General features: G+C 32.5%; 1 protein-coding gene across 4 annotated transcripts in view; it reads right to left on the bottom strand.

Moving 5' to 3' along the window:
* Positions 1–25,536, bottom strand: part of LOC113403803 (dystrophin, isoforms A/C/F/G/H-like) — a 580,208-nt gene that overhangs the window by 272,792 nt on the left and 281,880 nt on the right. The gene's annotated exons all lie outside the window — the stretch shown is intronic.

Below are 25,536 nucleotides of genomic sequence, written 5' to 3'. Positions count from 1 at the left end.
AGACTTTGAACTTTATAAAAATGGAATCTACTTTGATTGAAACTTTCACCGCTGATTTTGCCGATCGTAAAGTTGAAAAGTTCAATTTACAAAGTATATCTCTATTTTATACGTGTATATATTTCGCACGTACAATGTATAAAATATATATACTTGGCTAAGGCTGCTTCTTTTGCAAATAAGTCTTGAAGCAAAATCTACGACACCTTGTAAATGCTCCAATTTGTAAATGTGGTGATATGGACATGTGGTAGATTTTTACAAGTTTTCTCTCACAACTGAACGCGAATTGAATAAAACTAAATTATAGACATGAATATTCACTGATGTTCATCTGTTTTTGGGTCTGTATATATATAAATATATATGTATACATAACTACTATTGAAAATCCTGAAATAATCACAAATCAACAATGAGTCCATGTACATCACGATTATCATAAAATACGAATGTAATTTTTCAAGCGTACATTAATCACGGATGTCAAGCAACGCCGCGGCACGACGATACATCAAAAACTAAATCAGCCATTGGGCGAAGCGCCAAATGAAAATATCAATACGGGACAACGTGTCGCGGGAACATCGGATAATAATTATTTGTTTGAAATATCATCCGAAGAGATATTGAAAGTATTATTATTCATAACATTTTGTTGAAGTTCAATGAACCGAAATGGACCAGCAGTTGGAATACGTGAATATTGCTGACAGGGCTTTGTGCAAGCCCATCTGGGTAGGTACCACCCACTCATCAGATATTCTACCGCCAAGCAGCAATACTTGGTACTATTGTGTTCCCGATTGTAGGTTTAGTGAGCCAGTATAGCTACAGGTATAAGGGACATAACATCTTAATAACCAACCTTGGGAGGTTGGTGGCGCATTGGCGAAGTAAGGGATGGTTAATATTTCTAACAGCGCCAACGTCTATGGATGGTGGTCACCACTTGACATCAGGTAGCCCTACTTTCCTATCTGACGTCATCTCACAAGTAACATTATTTCCAGCCATTTCATCTTTCACACAATCCATCCATCTTTTCATTGGTCGTTCCCTTCCTCTATATCCATCCACGTTCATGCTCAAGACCTTCCTTTGTATTTAATTTGCCATCGGCGTAATAGTATCAAATATATCCCTTGTACTAATTACACTGACTACCTTACAATTAAAACTCAAATTCAGCAATACAAAACATAAATAAGTAGTGATAGAATTACTGATGGTGGACCTAGACGGACTTGAACATACTCCTATTAACATTGATGAAGTCGCAAATTCATAATGCGACATGGTTCTAACCATCTTGGAAGATAACGAATATTTCTAAAAGTACTATAGAGTACTTTTTTTAATGTGTCATCAACGAATAATTTATCTTTTAAGACATTTCTTCAAAAAGAAGGAGATCGGGGTATTGGATAGCCTCAGAGACCCAAACTTAACTTTGGTCATTACGCGGGACGGATTAGGGCATTGACAAATAGCGACGTCCTAATTGATGGGGATTAATTTTTATTAACAAATATGTCATATGATATATATTATGTTTCCTGTTACTATAAAAAAGCGTGGAGTTAATGCTTGTTGACTTCCAGGCAGGAGACATAACATACATATATAATTGTATTTAACTAACATGACTGTATTTTTAGATATTGAAAAAGAGTAACTACTGAGTTTCTTGCCGGTTCTTCTCGGTAGAATCTACATTCCGAGCCGGTGGTAGCTTTACTTTAAATAGTTTGTTAAATGACGATTCAAAAGTGCTTGTAAAAGCCTCCTTGAATAAAGTATATTTTGATTTTGATTTTTGATTTTATTAAATTTAAACGGTTTAGTTTATGAGTTTAATTTCTTTTTTACATTTTCTCATCAATTTAATTCAATTTCAACCTTAATGGCTCTTAGTTATACCAAATATTGAGAGACTTTGATAATTTTTATGTCTACATAGACTGTAAAAACTGTAACGCTTCAAAAATATATATGGCCACTGAGTACACGCACACTAGTAAATTAGTTTGACGTTTGGCGAGTATCAAGCGTAGCTATCACGCACATCAAGATAAGAAAGTTGACCCATTTGTTTTAGTTCTTTTGTAAATTGTTTTATGTAAATTGTATTTCTTTCATTTTTTACTAGTTTTCGCCTGCGGTTTCACTCTCGTTGTAGGGATTGTTTGTCAGGTATTATTCACAAAACATATTGTTAAATTATAGCCTATATGTTATACTGATGTATAGTCTGTATTATTGTAAAGGTTATTTTTTTTTTTTTTTGCGTGAAAGTGTAGCAAACGTCCATACATACAAACTTTCGCTTTTATAATATTAGTAAGGATTTTTGATGTAATAATAAAATATATACATATATAAATAATATTTTAGGTGTAGGTTAATTCAATTCTAGTTTTTGTGTATCACTATGTAACCATAAGGTCCTTAACAAATAAAACGTAACTACTGAATTTCTTGCTGGTTTCTCTCGGTAAAATCGTCATTCCAAACCGGCGGTTAAAATTGTTTTTATTTCGAAACACTACGAGTAACTTATCATTGTCCTTTCAGTAATTTTATCATTGAAATAACTAAAAAGGTGTTATTAAAAAATTCACATATAAATAATGACTAAATTATTCTGCAGAAATAATTTTACAACCTCTTTTAACGTTGTTCGCTAAACATACGTACGACAAGAGATAATGCCAAAAGCCCGTTCCACATAGAGACGTGTAAGACAATCGTAAAACAGTTTTGTCTGTACAAAATGGTTTGAATTTCTGCTGTCAAGATAGTTGTAAGAGCTGTATCACATTGAACTTTTGAAATTGCGGTTTTCTCTGCTAAATAAACTTTAATAATATATAGGTTATATATTTTTCGATGTTTCTTTTTTAATTGAGCAATATTTAAATGTAAAAATTAATTAGCAATAGCATCATTTAGCAAATAAAGGAAATGTACAGCATATAATATGAATAAAAAAATATGTTTATATAGTTGAAGTGCCTGATAATTTTAAATAGCAACACGTCACGAGTTGAAATAGCTATATTACTTTGTATAGTAAAGTTTGCGCTAGATTCTTTTCTATTTTTTATTATAATTCCTTTAATATTAACGTTTTATGTAGATCCTTACTCTACCCGCGCGAAGCCGAAACGGGAAGAGCTAGTTTTATAGAAAAATATAAATATTTTTTAAATTCTAAGCAAACTACAAGATTATTCACTTGTTTAATTACTCAGAATAAAACATTGCATTAAGAAATCACAAAGGCAAAAATTCCAACGGAAAGGGTGAATTCTTAACACGCTACCACAATGTAAATCTGAAAAGACTTTTATTTCAATCTAATTCTTATATCAAGTGCGAGAAGGTTCATAATTACGCGTGTAATTACGTGTTGCCGTGTTCAATTTGAGCCTTCATTAAAATACCTTCCTTTAAGAGAGGTCTTTGTTTTCCGCAAATAAAAGCAAGTTCTCCCATTTCATAGAAACATCAAAATACCGATTATAGCTAAATGCGATGGTCATAAGCCGCTATTAAACTTATTGTGTTTGTTTACTTTATTGCAGTAATTTAAATTAATCACGCAGGTCTTGAACATTTCATTTTCATACACATACTTAGAGTTATATTCTCTATCTGATATTTGATAATGATGGCCTTGAAATGAAGTACGACAACTGGAGATACGTATACTGCACAAATATATGTGCTAACTAAGATGCACTTACCCTCAATCTTATAATACGGTAGGGTGGCTATCTGACACGACCGGAGAACGGCACTGGGCTGACGGATCTACGTGATTCTCACGGTTCTTTACGGAGTTGTGAAAGACTGAATCATCAGCCAATGCTGCAAATTTCTAAATATCATCTTGTAACTGGAAATTTGTTGACACTGAAAAACTCTTATTAATAATAAGAGTTTATTATTACTACTCTGTGTTTGAGTTTACTATTTCTATGAGTTTACTATTACTTATTAATAATAAGATTTTTTTACGGTGCAGACCATGAGGTTCCACTCTGGACGTCTGTATCTGAAGCCATACTAACTGGCCATTTTAGGCGGAAAATTTTAAACATTTTCAAATGTAACAAATCTCACAAGTAACTTTGATAACTTTAAACAAGTACATATACCATCTAAATAATTTTATGTTATGCGGTTTTGTATAACTTACTTAAAGTTTATCGAGTCCAAACTCAAACTTACAAAGCAAACGTTAGCATCGAGTGTCTGCACTTCGCGCGAATTCGTTTATCACTCTCAACATCAACTGAAATTGAACTCTACCCTTCAAATAACAGTGTCTAAATTCAAACAAACTTATCCAAATACTCGAGATAACTCGAAAACCTGCACAACTTGTCGAACTAATACTCTTCTTACCTCAAAATGGCTAAAGTTGGACGTAAGCTTTATTACTCCGCAATCCATTTTCAACTTTAAAGTTCAACAGGTTGGATTCAATTTCGCTTACAGTGATTTCAATGTTGAGGACGGTCTTAATTTAGTAAATTGTGTGAAAATGACGATCAATTTGAAACGTATTTATATGATAAAAATCTATCCATCGATAGTATTATATATTATGAGTATTATTGTTAAAGATGAAGAAGAAGACTTTTTGTGCAGACTGTACTAATATAATCAGTTGATATTAAAAAGGAGAAATATTGAACAAGCTTTTTTCTGTCTGTACCTACTAAAACGAAAATAATTAAGACTCTTATTTGTAAGGACACTGTTTTGGGTTACAATAGTGCATGCAAAAGCTCCAAGATGTAATCTACACTATACAATGGATAGTTAAATAGTTAAGGTTGAACATTATTTGTCTGTCTGTCTTAGCGCCACTTGTATATACTTTAGCATAGTTACACACAATAATAGCATATAATATAACACAAATTGACGTAATATATTATCTTTATATCGTTTGCGGTGATCGATTAGAAAACCACGTAAATCTTAGCTGAAAATTAGGAATTTAAAATTGGACAAGTATTATATATTAATGTTATTTTTTATCATGTTAAGCGTTGAAGGAAAATATAGCGAGGAAATGTGCATATACTGGATGAAGTTTAAAACATTGAATTAATTTCTTCCTAATTATAAGGAAACGTGGTTTTAGCCGTATACTATTACAATACTCGCCTGTGAGTATCCCATTGCTGGGCTAAGGTATTTTTTCCCATAGAGGGGAAGGTGTAGAGTTAATTTCACCGCGTTGCTCCAATGCCGGGGGGCGGACACATATGTAATAGAATTCATTTAACATATACGGATTTCCTCACTGTTTTTTCTAACCGTCGATCACGTAATTAATTATAAGCCACAAATTAAGCACATGGAAATTCTGTGGTGCTTGCCTGGGTTTTAACTCGACCATCAATTACGATGCTGGTATTCTAACCACTGGGTCAGCTCTCTCGTCTATGTCCAACATTGGTAAGCGTACATTATACCATTAATAAAAAGTCAAAACAACTCAAGAATTAATTAAAAATATTCACGCAAACTAATTACATAATCGACCTAATTTCTACTGTTTAACAATCCGAAGTTGTGTTGAATATCGATCTTTACGTGAAGTCTCAAACAAAAGCTTGTAGAAACTACAATTTAACAAAAAATATTCAAGCTTGAAGTTTAGCCGGAAAAACTTCATCTCAAGTTTTTTGCTCCGCTGAACTTAGCTTGGTCCGTATTTTTACTCTAACTGTAACAAACTTTTAGTTCAGCTTTTTAATTTCATAAAGCGAGTAATTGAATATTTGAAACGAATGGAAATTCATTTGTTTTCAACGTATTACGGTCATTAAAATTTCTATGATTTACTATGGCAATGAAAAAATTATATTGTGTTTATCTGTGGACTTGATACGTACACAAGATACGTCTTATATTGGGACGACATAATAGTATGGACATTTCCTTAATTTTATTAGGTTTGTATTTGCACAATGTATGTAGTTATTGTAACTGTTCAATGCAAAAGTTTTCTTTTAATACTATAAAATAATATCAGGTACAATGAATATTCTAAGATATTAATAATACTATATCAAACTAAATGGGGAATTTTGCTGTTGTTAGATGAGAACATGGCAATAACCAAAGGAGACAGAGAAGATAAGGAGCCCCTATACGTATATATAATATACAAGACATTAAAATAAAATGTAAAATACCCTTTAACCAAAATCAATAAGAAATATGCCCCGGCATTTAAGGGGAATTTTTATCTCATGTCTATCAGACAGCTCGTTAGAGCCCCTCCGAAAGATTTCCCGAAACGTACCGGAATATTCTCGAAATTACCGACATCTTTCTGAGGGGATCAGAGTGGCATTTTCACTTGAATAACTAATTTAAAAGATTTCGCAATTAAATATAAATTGAATTTTGAATAAGTTTATGGACGTTTTGTTGTTTTCTTCTCACAATGACACTGCTGCAAAATTTAAATGAATACTTACCTGAATGTCATAAATATATATTTATTTTAAATGTACAATTTTGGTGATGTTAGATACCTTCCTTACTTTTAGTACCTCTAACAACATGTATGCAAAATTTGTTGCGATCAGTAGTGGTTAAGCCATGAAAGAGGAGCAAATTAATGATATGATTATACTAGATGAAAACCCCGGCTTTGCTCGGGCAAAATAAATAAAACTAAACAAATAAGGTTAATCGATTATTGATAGTTTATTGTGGATAAGTTTCCATTGTGTCCACCGTACCCTGCACGAAAGTATTATTTGGAACACACTTACTGAACGGACCTGTTAACATCAAACATGGCCGCCCGTTGAAGTTCATGCGAAATATTTCGATTATAAGAATTTTTCGTCGATGTGTTGTCAATTAAAAAAAACATTATTTTTTAACGTTCTATCATTGTGGATAGGTATCGATCACGTCTATCGTAGACCTGCATGAAATTATTAATATAGTTAGGATATTTTGTACTTAAGTCAAAAATACAGATTTTTGTCCATCAGCTAGAAGCAGTTACATTTTATCAGATAAACTTTTCTCCGTTTCATTAGACGCTTCAAGCCTGAATAACGAGTAAGGATGATTTGCGCAATGCTCAAATTACTCAACCCAAACAGATATAGATGTCTCATTGTAAACACAAACAGTGAATTGACACATTTTCACGAAGCTTGCAAATGGGAATTCTGGGTAAAACGAACGAAAAAAAATGTGTAAAACTTATTCGAAGGGAAGAGCACGTTTCTAAAGTAAACAGTCAATATGTTATTGAATTTTTTTATGTATTCGCTAGACGGACGGGCAAATGGCTCAGTTGATGGTAAGTGGTCACTACTGACTGCACCACCAAGCTCGGGGCTAAGATTGCTATCTGATGGTAGGATATCTGATGATTGAGTGATACCTACCACCAAGTAAATATACACATTTTAAGGATAATCTTTACTTTAAGAGACGTTTACTTATTGTATTTTAAAACATAAAACACGTTTTTTTTATTATACCACTATATATATATATATATCGAAGCATCAAAAAGTTTAATTAGGATTAATTTATTTTTAACATACATGTTAGCAACGTCAGTATGACGTAGAGAACACGTGACTGCCGAATGTGTCATAGTTAAGGGAACATCAAAAGGAGATATATTACGAACGTGAACGAATATACTTACATTTCGGATAATGTCTGATAATGAGTTGATGCCCAATCCAAATATATATAATCTAATCTATGAGGCCAACGAACAGAAGAGTTAACTGACGCTAGGGTTACCATAGGCCGTATCGATACACACCAGCTAGAGTACCTATTAGGTAGTTTTTCATTATACAAATCCACTCTTCCTTCTAACCGCAAGCAATACACAGTATTATCGTTTGCCGATAGAATTAACTATGAAATAATCAATTGGTATACAGAGCTAGTAAAAGTTACATAGTTAATAAATAATCACAATTAATCCTGATAAAATCATTGACACCCTACATCTGTATAACCGCCAAGCAGTGTCAACGACAGAACGAATTGTGGCTACACCACATTTGTCTACTAAATGAAGACTCATTTTGTGGACCAAACAAAAAATGGACAATAGCTTCAGTATTAGTGCTGTTTGTTGTTCACGGGGCTTCAAGCATTAATGCATTGTAGAAACATGTTTCTGACCCTTATAATGATTTATTTACCGTTTAGTTTAGAACAGATAAGTAAAAAAATTATGATTTATTTCTTTTATATTTCTCATATAAATATGACACGGTGAATTTGTATTACAATTGAAATAGTCTCAACTAAACTTGCTTATGTTCATAATTCAAGAACAAGAAACGAAAATAGATATATATATATATATATATATATATATATATATATATATATATATAATAAATATGTAAAATATATAAAAAAAAATAGTTATATATATATATATATATAACTATTTTTTTTTAATATTTATTTTTTAAAATCATTTACACGACGAAATATTGAATTTGAAAGCATTTATTTAATAAATACTGCAAAAATATACGTATAACGTACGCAAAGATACGCATATTGTTCAAATATTAAACGGTATACCTGCCCGACGGTACGTACCGACGTATGTTTCCCAACTGCCGCTTTACATTAGCCGACAATAGTAGCAATTTGCGACGAATCTTTTTGTTAACCAGCCTTTGTATTCGGGATTTGAGTTTTATTAGTATTAGGCAAAAAAATACCGGGGAAATGTCACAGTAATATCGTTGCGGATGATAATATAAAACTGGGATTACATACAGCTTATCAGGGATTTTTCCCTTAAGTAAATGGTATTATCGTTTTAATTTTCTAGAAATCCGAATGGTTGGTTACGGTCGCTAAACTCAAATGGGGATCTTTAATATTTTCAATGTAATCTTCGATTTTGAATATAGATTAAAATAAATGTTAAAATCGTGACGATATTTTTATTTCGGATTATTTTCACACACACACACACATACAAGTCAAATAATAGATCAAATATCAAATAGAAAACGGATTTGAATCCTCTAAGCAAACACTCAATCAAAATAAATGAATAAAACTTTCAATTTTTTTAAATTGTATTCAACGAAACGATTGAACGTATTGCCATTCGTTTAAATGTTTATGTTAAGCATCCAATTTTGGTCGAATAAAATCGAACCATATGCACTTGCTAATAGGTTACATAAGCACGTACCTAACCCCATTGGGAGCAGAACTGGTGCAATGGTAACAAAGCACAGAGAATAATGTTTGTCTATTTACACAAAATAAAATATTATCTTACGCTCATTGGTAGCATACAATAGTTTTCTTTTAGAAAACCTAAAGCTACTAAAGGAAATTATATGGAAAACGTAAGTATCCCCTGAGGGGGTATCTTATATTACATAATGTAAAATATTTTTTATTTTATCCACAGCTGTATAAACTGTACTAGCTTTTTTAAGCATTTTTTTTATTGTTTTTTTTTTCAAGCAATTAGTTAACGCTACAAAAGGAAATCCCAAAATCATTTAGCACAATGAATATGAAATTTGTAATAACTTTTTTCTATCAACCCTCGAATGCAAACAGCGTTTATCCGATTTCGCAGTATATCCAAAACACCGGCACTCAATTAGCCACCGGTTTCATTACTCTACTGCTTGCCAAAATAAAATAAATTTTATCTATATTGACATAGAGTTAATATTTGTGTGTTCTTCCGTTGAATATGTGTAAAACGTATGTAAATAAAAATGAATCCTGCTACACTTAATTAAGATTCATTTTCGGTCGTTCATCAAGGGAATTTGGTACCGCAGTGAGTCGACCAAAACGCGGTGGGATTTGAATTTTTAAAGAGATTATTTCGAAGCGGCTCTCGGTAATTGAGGCCGCCGTGTTACCCGCTAACTATGTCAGGGAACTTAGTTTGTTCAAGATTGCTTCCAACTGTATAGTATACTTCATTTTGTTCAGTCAACGTTAGAAAAATGTTCTTGAAACGTTTCGATTCTTTCAATACGAAATTATTTATTTTAGTTCTAGACTATTTATTTTTAAAACTATTCTCGCATGTGAGGCTTTGTTTGCAGATGTTAGGTTAGACTTACAGAAGATAAAGTTACAGCTAGAGTTACAGTATAGCAAAAGAGATGCGTTGATCAGGAACAGTGGAGGATTCGGAATTAGCTTATGTTAAATCGTACCATCTTTACCAAAACAGAAAAGTATCTTATATATATATATACATACATATTTAAATGAATATAGAATGATGTAAGATTGATAATAATAGAAGCTATTATTGTAAGTAGCCTCTTAAGCATTCTCCTACTGATCGAGGGAGCCATTTTGAATTTATTGAGCCACTTCACAAAAGTCTTTATTACCTATAATGGTAACCTTTTTATTGACCCGTTAAACTTGGGAACTCAACAGGTGACGCTTGTCAAAACTTATCTTGCAAGGAATATTATACTCTAACACCCTGTATACAGAGTGTAATTGCATTTCTTCTATCAATTATTTCGATTTGAGACGGTTAATCTAGTTTTTATTCAATTTTAATACTACGAATACCTTTACAATGTTGAGTTTTTTTTTTTACTATTCCATAAGTTACAAAATATAGGTTATCTGAATAAAATGAATACTGTACAATCGCAAGGAATTAAAAAACCACATAACCTCCTATTTTTTTAAATCGGTCGCACTCGAGGTGTGGTTTAGATAATATTTCGTATCAAGTTATTCTGCAATACTATTAATTTTAGTATTATATTTTGACTGGTTAAAACTTTGTTCAAAAAACATAAGAATTATGTCAGAGCATTTGAATGCACTCTGAATTGAACTCCAGTTGCCTGAAATATCTCGAAGCAAAACACCGTCAAAGCACAAAAGAGACATATCCGACCAATGAACAGATGACTCATACGACATTTTTATATTGTATTACTTTGTATGTCTTGCAAAAACTGCTTAGTTAGTTTATTGTCTAATAACTATTGGAGTCTCGATGTGTTGCTTCAAACCACGGGTCAGGCAATAAAAATTTACAACTGAAGTCGTATCGTTCGTATTAAACTCAAACTCAAATTCATTTATTCAATATGGAAGCTTTAAACTTACTTATTGATGTCAAATCAAACACTACCACCGGTTCGAAAAAGAAAATACCCTGACCTGAGAAGAATCGGCGAAAGAAACTCAGCGGGTTTTTTTGTCAATTTTTTATACGTAAAATTATTAAATACATATATTGAATATGAATAGAAATAGCCAGGAGGCCATCGTTTCATTCCCAAGGTGTCCTATCAATCATAAGATTAGATTTGCCATCCTATGGAATTATGAGACAAGAGAAACAAATGTTATACTTGAAATAGCTTACAATCTCGTTCTAAAAAACATCTCGCGCAAATGGGCAGTTTCCTTGAATTAGATCCTATCTCAAAATTACGTGTCAAAATTAATAGAATTTCAATATTATACTCGAATGTAATCTGATATTAGTATTAATCCCTCAATCGATCTGGACAACCGACTGAGTTCCGAGCGAGATTATATCGCCCAGATATGAGATAAAATCGCTCCATCAACATGATCCAATTAATTTCAATGATAATAATAATTTGCTAATGACTTCAGGACAAAGGGACTGATCGTTGTCTATGTTCTTAGCTGAAGGGCAGTTTGTCATAGATTTGACGAGAGATATTTTCAAAAAAAGTTGACAAATTAAAAGTACATTTATCAACGATTCGTGAATGTATTCAGAATTTCAGAGTATCATCATTCTTCATATATGCAACCTATCGTAAGCTAATTCGAGATCTCATTCATTTAGAAATTACATGACTGGGGTTGAAGTGATGCCCCAGTGGCCAGAACACGTAAATCTAAACCGCGGCATGTAGGTTCAAACTAAACAAGCTCCAGTGAATTTTCATGTACCTAATCCATGAGGAAATTAGTTGAAATAATTACGATCGAAATCAATTTACTATAGATAAAAATGTGTTTTTAAGCTTCATAGCAAATACTTATACTATTAAAAATATTGTTATTATAAGCAATTAATATGTTCGTAAAGTTATAAATACTTTAAGATTATAATCTATCTCGCGAGTTTGTGAAATGTCGTAACATTGTGAACAGTGTTTTAAAACGCATAAAACTTCGATAGCTTATAATCTTTCGATAAGGTTGGGTTAATTTTTTTTTATAATTTAACTTTTAACATATTATAATATACCAAAATAATAATGCGTTAAACTGTTTAAGGTTCTGTGTATTTACAATTTTACGATGACATATAAGCTATAATGTTATATGTACAAACTCTTTGCGCAAAGAGTACCCAAGCCTAAATATAGAACTGGACTGGACTTTATATTTAGCGGACCATACAATCAATACGAAATTTAGTCAGAACAATTCGGTATGCCTGATAGAGTGACTTACGATCAATTCGACGTTTATTTAATAATAATGTTTTACAATATCTTACATATATCAAAGAGGCCTTGCACCTCAAAACTAGGAGACTAGTGGCCAGTGACTCCCATTCGTGCTTACATGTCATTTACAGTCGTCAACATTTCACAGTGAGATATGTAGAGGTATTCTTTAAGAAATTCGAATCTCACCGAACACGAGCGTTAACAGTCAGATTGTGAGATGCGATATTGATTTTAATAATTACAAAATTTATAGGATACACACATCAAAATGGCGTATCACGGTAAATCAGTTGTTACAAATTGCAGGATTGAGAAACGAAGTAATTTCTTACTTCGTTTTGACTCACACTGATGAAATTATTTATAAATAAATAAATAAATACACCAATGTATCTGTGTATATTGACTTCTTGTAATATAAACTGATAAATCCTAATCTCTTTAAACCATATGATATTTCTGTTTTATGCGTTATTAAATATGGTGATACTAAAAAAATATCATTATTTAAAAATATATTTTTTATTAGTAAAAGCAATACATTACCTTTGTGAAGTAGTTACATCAGTATCAGTACCAGTGCATCGTATTGACTTACCTGAAAATAAATATAAAGACTTATTAAAACACTTCAAATAAAATATATAATTAGAAATAAAGTATATACTTATAATTATTATTTGAATATTTAGAGCGGAATTGAACCTGACCAGCGAGCCTACAACGCGAGCAAAGCCGCGACTGACGACTAGTTTCTTATATACAAACAATATTTTTTTTAATATGATATTCAAAAAAGTAATCGATTTAAAGTTACATTAGACTAATGTTATTGTTTAAATTGCAATAATGTTATGTTAAAATTGTTATTTACTTGGTGTCAGAGCTTCGAATAAGTCCGTCTGGACAGGTACCATCAATTCATCAAATAGCAATACAGTATGTTGTATTCCGGTTTGAGGGGTGAGGGAGCCAGCGTAACTAGGGGTACAAGGGACATATAATCTTAGCTCCATTGAAACGCCAATGACAATGAGCGGTGAACATTTACCATTATGAGCCATTTGCCAGTTCATCAGTCAGTATATTATTAAAAAAAAAAAAAAACTTTAATAATTTTACCGAAGATAAATGTATTTTTCTTTCTAAATTAAAATTGTAATAGACAATATTGTGTGGATGAATAACGGCCTCACTTCACTTTACATAAGTCTGATTTTTTGAGGCGCGTCACTTTTTTTTTTTAAGAATGATACATCACTCACGGAGGGGACAAGGTGAAAAATGTACGCAAAATTACCGCATCCACTTAAAACTGTAACGAACACCTGGGTTTAGATGAGAAATATGAAAAAAAAATAATACCCTTTTCGTATTGTAAATTTTAACTTTATGGGTAACTGCGTACGGTGCCGTTAAAAAATTATACCGATCGCTTTTTCTTTGTACACAATTTATATAATAGCTAGTTGTCGCCTGCGGCTTCGCTCGCGTTTTAGGGGTTGGTTGTCATGTGTTAGGCAAAAAAGTAACCTATGTCCTTCCTTGGAGTTCAAGTTAGCTTCATACCAAATTTCGTCAAATTCGGTACATTGGTTTGGCAGTGAAAGAGCGACAGACAGACAGACAGAGTTACTTTCACATTTATAATATTAGTATAGAGTCGTGTTCGTATTTTGAATTAACGAGCACTGATATATATAATATGTCTAGTAGTATGTCTAGTATTATATCTTAGAACGATAATGATATCAATATCATCTAATTGCAGTAATGAAATAGAAAAGCTACTGAGTTCTTGTCGTCCGTATCGGTAGTGCCTATAACAAATTGATAACTTTAAATTTAATTTAATCGTGCAATTAAAAATTGCCAATTTTTTTTTTTATTTTAATATATAAGCAAACTTATTTTATCACAAAATATCATGCACTATTATTGACAGCCCTAAAATAATGAAGCCCTTTAAAGTTGAAATCCACCCACTAACTAGGCTTTCTATATCTAATAAACAAATTAAAAAAAAAAAAAATTATATTCAAGGGGAATAAACTATATTGAGCTGAAACTGAGGCCTGTTTATTTCACATATTGAAAACCTTCAAAAACGGTACGCGGACAGTAAAAGAACCAGCTTACCCACTAAAACCACTGCGACAGTTAGATAAGATCCGTACCCACTAAACGTGGAGCCCTGGCGCCTTATTCCAACTTAATGAATAACTAGAGCGAATCATAATACCATTACGGTTGCAATAATATCACATTAGAAACTAACCTGGGTTTCATACGGTTGATATATTTTACACGGTTTAAAATTCGTAAGGCTCATTCCAAATATCCGGTTAACCGGTTACAAGGTGGACTTAAGCCGGCTCAGCGTCGGTTTTGGCAATTACCCGGTATTTGTAAACGTCCGCAAAATTTGTATAACTTTGTATTAATTTAATATGATAAAAAAATATATTAGTATATTTTTTATAAAGACAACGAAACTATATTTATCAAATGTCACTGTAATCAAATTCGTCGAGTTGGTCATCAGTACAACTTCATATAGCAAAGTCTTAAAATTTTATAGTTTTTTATAATATTGGTAGGCGAACAAGAAAATGAGACCACCTGATGGTAAGTGGTCACCACCGCCCGTAGACATCAGTGCTGTACATATTAACCATTATATACAAGCGAATGCGCCACCAACCATGGAAGCTAAGATGTTGTTCCGTGTGCGTTACCTTTTCAAAACAAAACACAATAATACTAAGTATTGCTGTTCGGCGGTAGAATATCTAATGAATGCATGGTTTCTTCCCAGACGGAATTGCACAAAGTCCTAATAACTGTTAATATTTTTACAAAGGTAGTTCGAATCGTTTCGTTTCTAAACCAGTTAAACTCGAATCGAATCGAATCGAATCGAATAACCAGTTCACCGGCAATAAGGGGAGATTATGTGGGATCAACGTTGGTTTTCGTAATTAATTGGGTATTTGTAACACACAGTTGTTTGTGAGAGGACATGTGTACCATTAATACCGAGCTTTTGTACGAGCTATTTCTTTAACGTCAGATACAGTCTTTGAAAATTCCAAATACTCTTTGTAGACAAATTAAATTTAAAAATAGAATACAGTCAGACAATACATAAGACGCCATCTTAACATTACGATACATAATATGCGTTTATGTCCTGTATACTACTACTATAGTAAAAGTAACATTACCACTGGTTCGGAATGTAGATTCAGATTCTACCGATGAAACAGCAAAAAACTTTTTAAACATATATAATATATCCTGCATGGAAGTCAACAAGTATTAACTATTATAAAAAACCATAAAATACACAAAAATAAAAACAGAAGTTATATTTCTAGCCTAATGTATAAAAATTGACAAACAATAACACTTAAAATGAAAATTAAAATAGACACTAAAGCAAAATAAAATTAAACGAAATAGTTTAAAACTCGTTTTTAATGTATTAGTATAACAGTTCGAAATAATTGACTTAAAAAAATACCTAAATATACTAACATACCTTGTTCATTTTCTATTTTCAAATAAGCAGGAATAAAATTCTGGTTGAAGCATGATCGAATTTTGTATAATTAGTAAAACATTATATATTAACTTCAGTAACGGTAAGTAGTAAGTTTTAAATAATAATAATTATTTGAGAGCATTCTTCTTTATAGTCAGTTTCAAGCTGTAAAGATATATATAGCTTCAAGCATCTCTCCTAGACAGATCGATAAGAAGCTAAAATTATAATCGCTCAGCAACACCATTTCGAACTGCACTCCAATGCAATTGGATATATTTTTAAAGCGACATAATAATAACAGTACGTCGTCATTTTTAGTTAAAAATATAAAATATAATATAATATATAGTTTTATATGTATGTACTATATGTCTTGAGAAGCAGACTTGGTGGTAGGCATTGTGTTAACCCATTTAGGTAGGTACCACAAACAATACTTAGCCAAACAGCAATACAGTTTCAATTTGAAGAGTGAATGAGCCAGTGTAACTTCAGGTTTGTAAGATCTTTATTCCCAAGGTTGTTGTCGTATTGTTCTTATAAGGAATGATTAATATGTCTTACAATACCAATGTATTTGAGCCGTGGTGGGCTGTAACCATCAGGTGGTCCATTTGCAACTTATATGACGTAAAAAAATGTTGACATGTGAATTTGAGCCGATTCAAACTTAGACAAGCACTTCTGAACATGAATGCCCTTAATTTGTGTTTATAAATCCATCTTGGGCTTGTCAGTGAATTTGCATCAGATACATATGTATATATAAAAAAAACCTAAATTGGAATACCAAGGTGAAATAAGATTTAAGCGCTCTCTTCAAACGGAGTGGAGGCTTTAGCTCACTAGTAAGACATTTATAGGCTGGTAATCTATGTGATATTCTAAGAATATTGACACTTGAGACGGGTCAATTTGATGGAGTGGAAAATTGAGTGGCCCAGAAATCCTAGGCAGCATGATAATAAGGGATAGTATTATTAAAAAGTTGAGATATACGCATGGAACCATTGAATTGCAAACATTGAACATGCACCAGATTAATTTAAGCGTGCGATGGCTGTTATCGTGCCTACGGCATAAAACGCAACCACAACTCCAAGGCATCGGACGCAGTTGCTGCCATATCGTACTACAGTGAAAAGTATTTTTTATTTCAGATACCTACAATCATACAACCAAAACTATTAGCCAATTACAATTTAACTAAAGTCACTACAATATTATAAACAATGAATTATCAGAATTTTCATGTAATTGTAACAGAAAACAATAAAAGTGGTACGGTTTGAACGATATAAGTCACATATATAAGTCATAATATTCACTATAATGTTAGAATAAATAATTACATTGACGTTGATGTTCTACACATCCATTATTTATCTAAGGTCAAAGACCTCGAGTATTGTAATTTCCCGTATCTGTTGTTACAAGGGGTGAGAATCTAGCAGCACACGTTTTCCATAGAGGATAAATGTATATTTATATTAAGCCTGTGATATCTTCGCGTATATTTACAAGCTATTTATTTAACTTTACTTGTTAGTACGTGTGGGTCTAATCTTATAATTGAATTTTAGGCTGGTATCACATAGCTGATTAATCTAGTATACAGAATCATGGTGCTGGGTGCTGTATAGACGATAGACGACGATTTTTTTATCGTCATCAACATCATTTCAACCGGAAGACTCTATAGTAGTCTACCCTCACCAGATTCGTGCTCGCCACTCCAGAACTTTTCTGCCCGTTAGTTCGACACCCGCTGGTTCGGTAATCTTGGTCCGTGGTCGACATTTCACAACCGCCCATAAGCAATAGCGTTGTAAGAAATATTAACCATTCCTTACATCACCAATGCGCCACCAACCTTGGGAACTAATATGTTACGTCCCTTGTGCCTGTAGTTGCACTGGTTCACTCACCCTTCAAACCGGAACACAACAATACTAAGTACCGCTGTTTATCGGTAGAATATATGATGAGTGGGTGGTACCTACCCAGACGGGCTTTCACAAAGCCGTACCACCAAGTAAATTTTGATTGAAAAAAAAATGACAAACGAAGACGACCAAAACGTCCGTTTAAATAGTCAAACCTGTGAACACAAGACAATCGAATTCACCGTCGTAATTAAAACATCAGAACTAAGGATTACATCAACATTATTCAAACAATAGAAACCAACGATAGCATTGCTTGGGAGTACTCTTAATGTAACTCTCGTTTCAGGATTTGCTTTGTGAAAAGATATAATATTCGTTAGTAACTTAGTTTCGGGCGTATACTAATCTCAAGCACCCAAAAACCTTGTTTAAAGTAAAACGAGGAAAGGTAAAAATTTAAAATGCATCATTCTCAGCGGTCCTGGCGTAGTACGGAGCTTACCGTTTAACTACAGACGAGCTTTAAACGAAGTTCCTAATTCTAAAGTATAACTTTGGATTAAAGGAAATAGTAAGTTATAATACCTTCGAATTATAAAGACCCCTGTTATGTATATTCTTTCATTTTGATGCCAATCGACTTGGCAGCTCTATGGCCTGCCAATAGGCTTATGTAACTGATCGGTATATTTCTGGATAGGCAAAGCTATTAAGGAATCGGTCCTTTCAGTAATCTTTGATGAATATAAATGATAGACTGACGAACCGGGTACTGCTTGGACCACACCAGAACCTGACAAAAGGTGTAGTGTTCTGTGTGTCTTTTGAGATATTAGAGCATGAAGAGGTACTACTAGATCGGTGGAATATTACGTTAGTTAGTTATTAGATCAGAATAATGTCCATTTAGTAGGGCTTAATTCCATCAAAACGAAGCATGAATAGCCAATCAATCTTTTCCTTGTGTTCTTCTACTCTATAAAGTCTACTTGTACCATTGACTAATAAGTCATAAGTAGTTTTTTTATTATATAGGTAGTCGGATGGGAAAATGGACCACCTGGTAATTGGTCTCTAACAATATCTTGATGGTTAACTAATATTTTCGATAACGGCCATCGACTCAACAAAACTATATTTCATACAAAAAATAATTAGGTAAATGCTATCTGCAATCCTCTGAACCGCAAATAAAGCGTTGCGCGAACAGTCAAACAGTTTTAACATTTTAATTACTGGCGACTCGCGTTGCATTACAATTCACGCAGACGGGTAGAATGAGGAACGAGATCGTGTAGAACGTTTTTTTGTTTTTTTCGTTTTTTTTTTATTTGATTTTCTGTAGGATAACATTGAGCCCCGCTAAGTTTTCATGTGCGGTGTGCAGCTTGATAGAAAGAGCTCGAAAATCTTCTCTTGAAGCGGATAATATACGTTAGCAGCCCGTGGACCTTTGTCAGGTATTAAATTTTACTATTTTTGTTATTATAATATAGACATTACTTATTTTTTTATTATTCGTATATTTAATGTGACGAACACTTGTAAAAATCGAGATTTTCAACGATTTGACAAGCGTTGTCACAAAATAAATCTAATAAATAAAATATTATAGCAACTTGTAATTTGTAAGCTACATATATAGAAAAGTAAAGAACATGCTTTAATTATTTTCCTTTAAAACTTTTGCTATCAATTTAAAACATCATTACACAATTTTTATGATGAAAAGCTTGTCGTAAGATTTATCAATGTAGATAAATAAGTACTTTACTGGGTGGTAGGGCTTTGTGCAAGCCAATTTTGGTAGGTACCACCCAATTATCAAACATTCTAGCGCCAAATTAGTAATCAGTATTGTTGTATTTCAGTTTGAAGTGTGAGTGAGCCAGCATTACCAAAAGCACAATGGACATAACATCTTAGTTCCCAAGGTTGGTAGCGCGTCGGCGATGTAAGAAATGGTTGATAATTCTTACACAGACTATGAGCAATGGTGACCACTTACCATCATGCCAATTGTTCGTTCGACTACCGATATCATAAAAAAAAGTTAGTATTATCACATGATCTGATTCATTTTAATTAAAAAAAAACTGTTACTAGCTGTTGTATCATAAAATTTGTTTAAAATATACATATATTTTAAAATAATGTAATTTTACTTAAAAAGAATTTATATGAGACTTAAGCATAGTGGTTTAATTTCCACGAAGGAATTTCGAATTCACTAAGAAAGAGTTTTTAACAGTATAATTTGCATTTTAACTAAGGCGGCGAAATTTTTCTTCGTTTTGAGATTAACACTGCAATTTGTATGAGGTTTAGCAAAACTTGCATTTAAATGAATAAAGATAAAATTAAATGAAATTCCATTAAATGTGCAGAGATCTGAATCGAGTAATATCTTGGCTTACTCAGAGGCCAGGAATGTGACAAAAATCTCCAACAAATGAACGCTGCTCTATTTAACGCTGCTATATAATAAATTAGTTAAAATAGAACATAATATAATATCCATACCAGAATCTGGAATCAGAAGGGCGTATCAGTAATAATTCACTTGTTGACAACAGACTTACGCTGATACGCCATTTTGATACTTATATTATATAATAATTATAGCCAATATCGCTTATCACTCCATTATATGTGAACGGCTTTGTGTTGGTATCACCCACTCATCAGATATTCTACCGCCAAACAGTAGTAGGTGAATACCTACTACTACTTCTACTACTACCTACCTACCGGAACACAAGAATACTGATTAGTATTCTTTGTATAGTTCCGGTTTGAAGGCTGTGTTTTAAGTATGAGTGAGTCAATGTAACTACAGACACGAGTTTTTATACCATAAAAAATCACATGCTGTCATTAAACGTACTTCAAACACCTACTAAATGAAATTGACGTTTCACAAACATTTTATATCCGGTTTTAAACTAAAGTTGCGGAAGTATGTGTTTTCATTATTTCGGACGACATTCTAAGACAAAATTATTATAATTATTATTAAATGTTCAATTTCAAATTTCATTTCTTCACCGAGGAACGTCCGACATCTTCGTCAGACAGTTAGTTGCTTTTTACTTACAATAAAAGAAAAATCTTCGAATATTGTTTAAAAAATTAAGTCTTTGCTAGATAATGTTGTAACTTGTCATAGCTTGTAAAAATTAAAAAGGGACTTTTAAAAAAACACCGATGAGAGGATGCGTAGTCATAAAAGGAGAACTCCGTTTGAAACGAGGGAAAACATTAAAAAAAACCACAGAAGAAGTGATTCAGCTCAGTGCAGACTTGAGACGTTTAAAGAGAGCACCGAGCTTTATAAAGAAATGTATGCCTTTTTCTTTAAGGCGTCATTGGTTTTATAAAAACTTTGTAGCTAGAAATTTTAATTATTTTTTAATTCATTAATAATATTATTAATTTTTAGTGCTTTACAAAATAGGACTCATTTATTTCTGTATCTTCGTATTTTTATGATTTTATACATCCTTTCGTTCGATCAAACTATCCCCACAAAAACAGGATTGTTTTCTGAACGCAACCTAAGGAAATCTAGGAAACTTAAACTATTTTAATTCAAGAATATTTTAATAAAACATTTTATAATCCAACTAGAACAATTGTACTTTGGCTTCTACAACATTCGAATCGTACATTTGTTCAGTATCTAGTCAAACGAAACTCGAAACTTTTTGGTTTGTATCCAAAATAGTTCGACATAGGAGTTGAACTCTTAAACAGAAAACGGAAGTCACATTTAATATCGACGTTCGAATTCTTTAGCCTTTGTCCGATTCAGGATATGAATACAATATGAATGCATTTAAGATACGACAATCTGAAAGATCTGACTTGTACGATGAATAACGTTTGGGTAATTGAAAGGCGTTTTGCATCTGATAAAGAAAACGACCATAGAGCTCTTTCGCTGGTCTCTGATGTTTATACCCATTAACAATGATAATATGATTTTAATTAAAATTTAACAAAATGGACTAACAACCCGCCCAGGTTTCGCACTGATGAATTTATTAATAAGGATAATAATATTATATTAATACAATTTATAGTACTCAGTAATAATGTAGCTTTCCACCGGTAATTTTTACATACAAACAAACATATTTTACATCTTTTTAATATTAGCACAGATTGAAATTCATTCATTAATAAATAATTATGACAATTTGAAAATTTTATAGCAAATTGAAATAGATCACATTTAAAATAATTGATGTTAAATGACATGTGATAACAAAAACGAATTTAATTGGGTAGACTTTTAAGTCCACTTCTTTGAAATTGTATTGGGATATGCGAAGACATATAAGACATACCGGATTAGTAAGCTGAAGTGGCAGTGGGCTGGCCATATTTGTCGTAGAACCGATAACCGTTGGGGAAAACGTGTTCTAGAGTGGAGACCGCGTCTCGGCAAACGTAGTGTAGGACGTCCTCAGGCACGGTGGGGTGACGATTTGCGCAAGACGGCTGGCAGGAGCTGGATGCGAGTTGCCGAAGAAAGACCACAGTGGCGTGCATTTGGAGAGGCCTATGTCCAGCAGTGGACGAATGCGGGCTGATGTGTGTGTATATGTGTATGCGAAGACATTGAGAAAATACTAATATGGACATAATTGCTGATATCTATTCTATCTATAAAGTAAAAAAAGATTACAAATACCCAAATGACTCCTATGGAAGAATGGCATTATGCTATTTGATAAAATTATTACATAATTTTGTCCGACACACGTCATTTTAAAGACGATGTATCGAGTACGATATTGTATTATGATAAAAAATTAACCACATTAGAAATCAGTAACGAAGTGAACCTGCATTTTATAGTAAAGATTCACGTGTTTCCACACTACGCCGTCCCAGCTTTTTATAGCAAATTTAAGATTATTCATAGTTGACAATTGACATATAATAAGCCGAGATGATGATAATGAGCCGAGATGGCCCAGTGGTTAGAACGCGTGCATCTTAGCCGATGATTTCGGGTTCAAACCCAGACAGGCACCACTGAATTTACATGTGCTTAATTTGTTTATAATTCATCTCGTGCTCGGCGGTGAAGGAAAACATCGTGAGGAAACCTGCATGTGTCTAATTTCAACGAAATCCTGCCACATGTGTATTCCACCAACCCGCATTGGAGCAGCGTGGTGGAATATGCTCCATACCTTCTCCTCAACGGGAGAGGAGGCCTTAGCCCAGCAGTGGGAAATTTACAGGCTGATTATGTTTATTATGTTATATATAATAAAAGCGTGCGAGATTATTTTCGCGATCACGAAAATAACATAATTGGGTAGACGTTAAATCAATAGTATAAGTTGATTCTCAATGCCATGGATATAATAAAATATATTGATATAGCATTGAGAACTAACTAAATAGACATATATATTAACAAAAAAAATATATAACAACTACACTTAACACTGATACGTGATGTTATTATCTAATGATACGAATATAATTTGAGGCAACCCACCAATTAATACTAAATGAGAGGGGAGCAATCAAGACAAATTCAAATTGTATCATCCCGGTGTGCAGCGGGTCTGAATAGGTAATTAACTGTTCGACCGCTAGCTTATTCATGGTGTCATTCACTCGTATACGGTTCCGGAATATTGAAGATATATTCATATAATATAAATCGTAATCAGTAATGTTGTGGTTTTACGAATATTGTAATAAAATATACGAGATTTCCAAACACCTGACGTTATTTAATAGCAATTTAACGTATTTACCAAATAATTTATTATATTTTAGGGCGACACCTATTCCTTACTAGTAATTCCTTTTAGGTTATCTTTCTTTTAGAAGATATTTATATTGAGGTTGAGTTGTATTTATTTATACACGACACTCAAATGTTATAAGTATATTACAATATATTAATATAGATCTATTCACTCGAAGGCGCGCCCCTTCAAATTTAATTATTAGCGGCATGCTTAGCATGAGTGCGTTAAGAGTAAAGATCAATACATATAATAGATTTGGAGTGTCTGTTTGTAATATTAAAATAACCGCATTTTTAACCAAATGCATATGTATGTATACACGGTACTTGTACCAAAATAACTTCTTTTTTTTTCAATTTTTGTCTGTCTGTCTGTCTGTTTGTTCCGGCTAATCTCTGTAACGGCTGGACCGATAAACACCTGATTGCTGAACGTAAGAAGTAGCTTAGGCTACAACAATAACTTTTGTGTTAAATTCAAACGCGCACGAAGTCGCGGGCTGAGTTATTATATTATAATTTCAAGTACTAATAAATATTAGATAATTAATAAAACATACAATTAATATATAGTATGAAATGGAAGTATTAAGTTCAGTTTAATTTTAAGGTAACCCCAATCAAAGTCATTTTATTTTCAACGTCACGATATAATAAAATAAATGATTATATTTCGCAATTTTCGAAACGATTTTTGTTTATCACATCTCAAATTTCATCTTGTTAAGGTGCCCTTAAAATAATTTTGGTTCCGTAGCCTATTCATGTGTCAATAAGAGTGATGCGGTACCGTGCATTCAATGTGCGGCCATCGATTTTGTCCATTGTAAAGCACAACAATGAAATGCCTTTAACAGTTTTCGGAAATAACTTAGTATAATATTGTATAAAAAATGTTAAATTATCGCGGTCGATACGACTTTTTTACGCAGTCATTTCGTTTTTTTGTATATTCCCCGTGTGACAAAACTACTAAACTAATCATCATAAAACTTATACGAGAAGATGCAATGCGTTTCGGAGAATGTTTTATATGACGACATAAAACTAGTACTTTTTTTTATCGATCCATTGTATTACAATAATAAAAATCTTTTATCATTGTTAACTTATCACATAGTATTCTTAATATCATCCGGTTACTTTAAAGTATATATTTAGCACTTCAAACAATGAGCGTGCAGGGTATTGTATAAAAATAACATCTCCAAATCCAATGACGCAGCCCATTAACGATGTACATAATATTAATATAACAATTCAGTATTATAAAGAGCATCTTATTCCACTTTCAAAACAGCTAACCTCCAAAGACCATTAACTCCGTATTCCACCTTAAACAGCCGAAAAATTTAGGTAGAGCCTTTCTTTATAAAATATTAGCGGCATCCATTCACCTCAGCATACAAAGTAACACAGGTGAGGTATAATGTTACAAAAATATACTTCACGACGCCCGACGGACAATGTCTCAGGGTTGGACTTTTACTGGGTATTAAATTATATGTTTCACAACGAATTTGTGGTTATATTTTGTGACTTTTGGCGTCGTGAAATTCATACAATTACATAAAATGTGTTTATTTGTGAATTGCTTTTGATACATTTTTGTATTTGATTGGTATTTTTAATATTATAGCAAGTTTTTTTTATAATAACTAGCTCAATTATGTTAAACATCACTGTTCTGCAGTTGATTGCGTGATATCACATAATCTATAAACTTATCCAAAACATAGATTATCTAATTGAAAAAAACTTTCAAATCGAACTGATAAATTATTAATAAAACGTATTCGAACAAACAAA

This window comes from Vanessa tameamea, chromosome 20, assembly GCF_037043105.1.
Source record: "Vanessa tameamea isolate UH-Manoa-2023 chromosome 20, ilVanTame1 primary haplotype, whole genome shotgun sequence".
In the NCBI taxonomy this organism is placed as follows: domain Eukaryota; kingdom Metazoa; phylum Arthropoda; class Insecta; order Lepidoptera; family Nymphalidae; genus Vanessa; species Vanessa tameamea.
The sequence above is the reverse complement of the archived record's forward strand: the minus strand, read 5'-3'. Positions and strand labels throughout refer to the sequence as shown.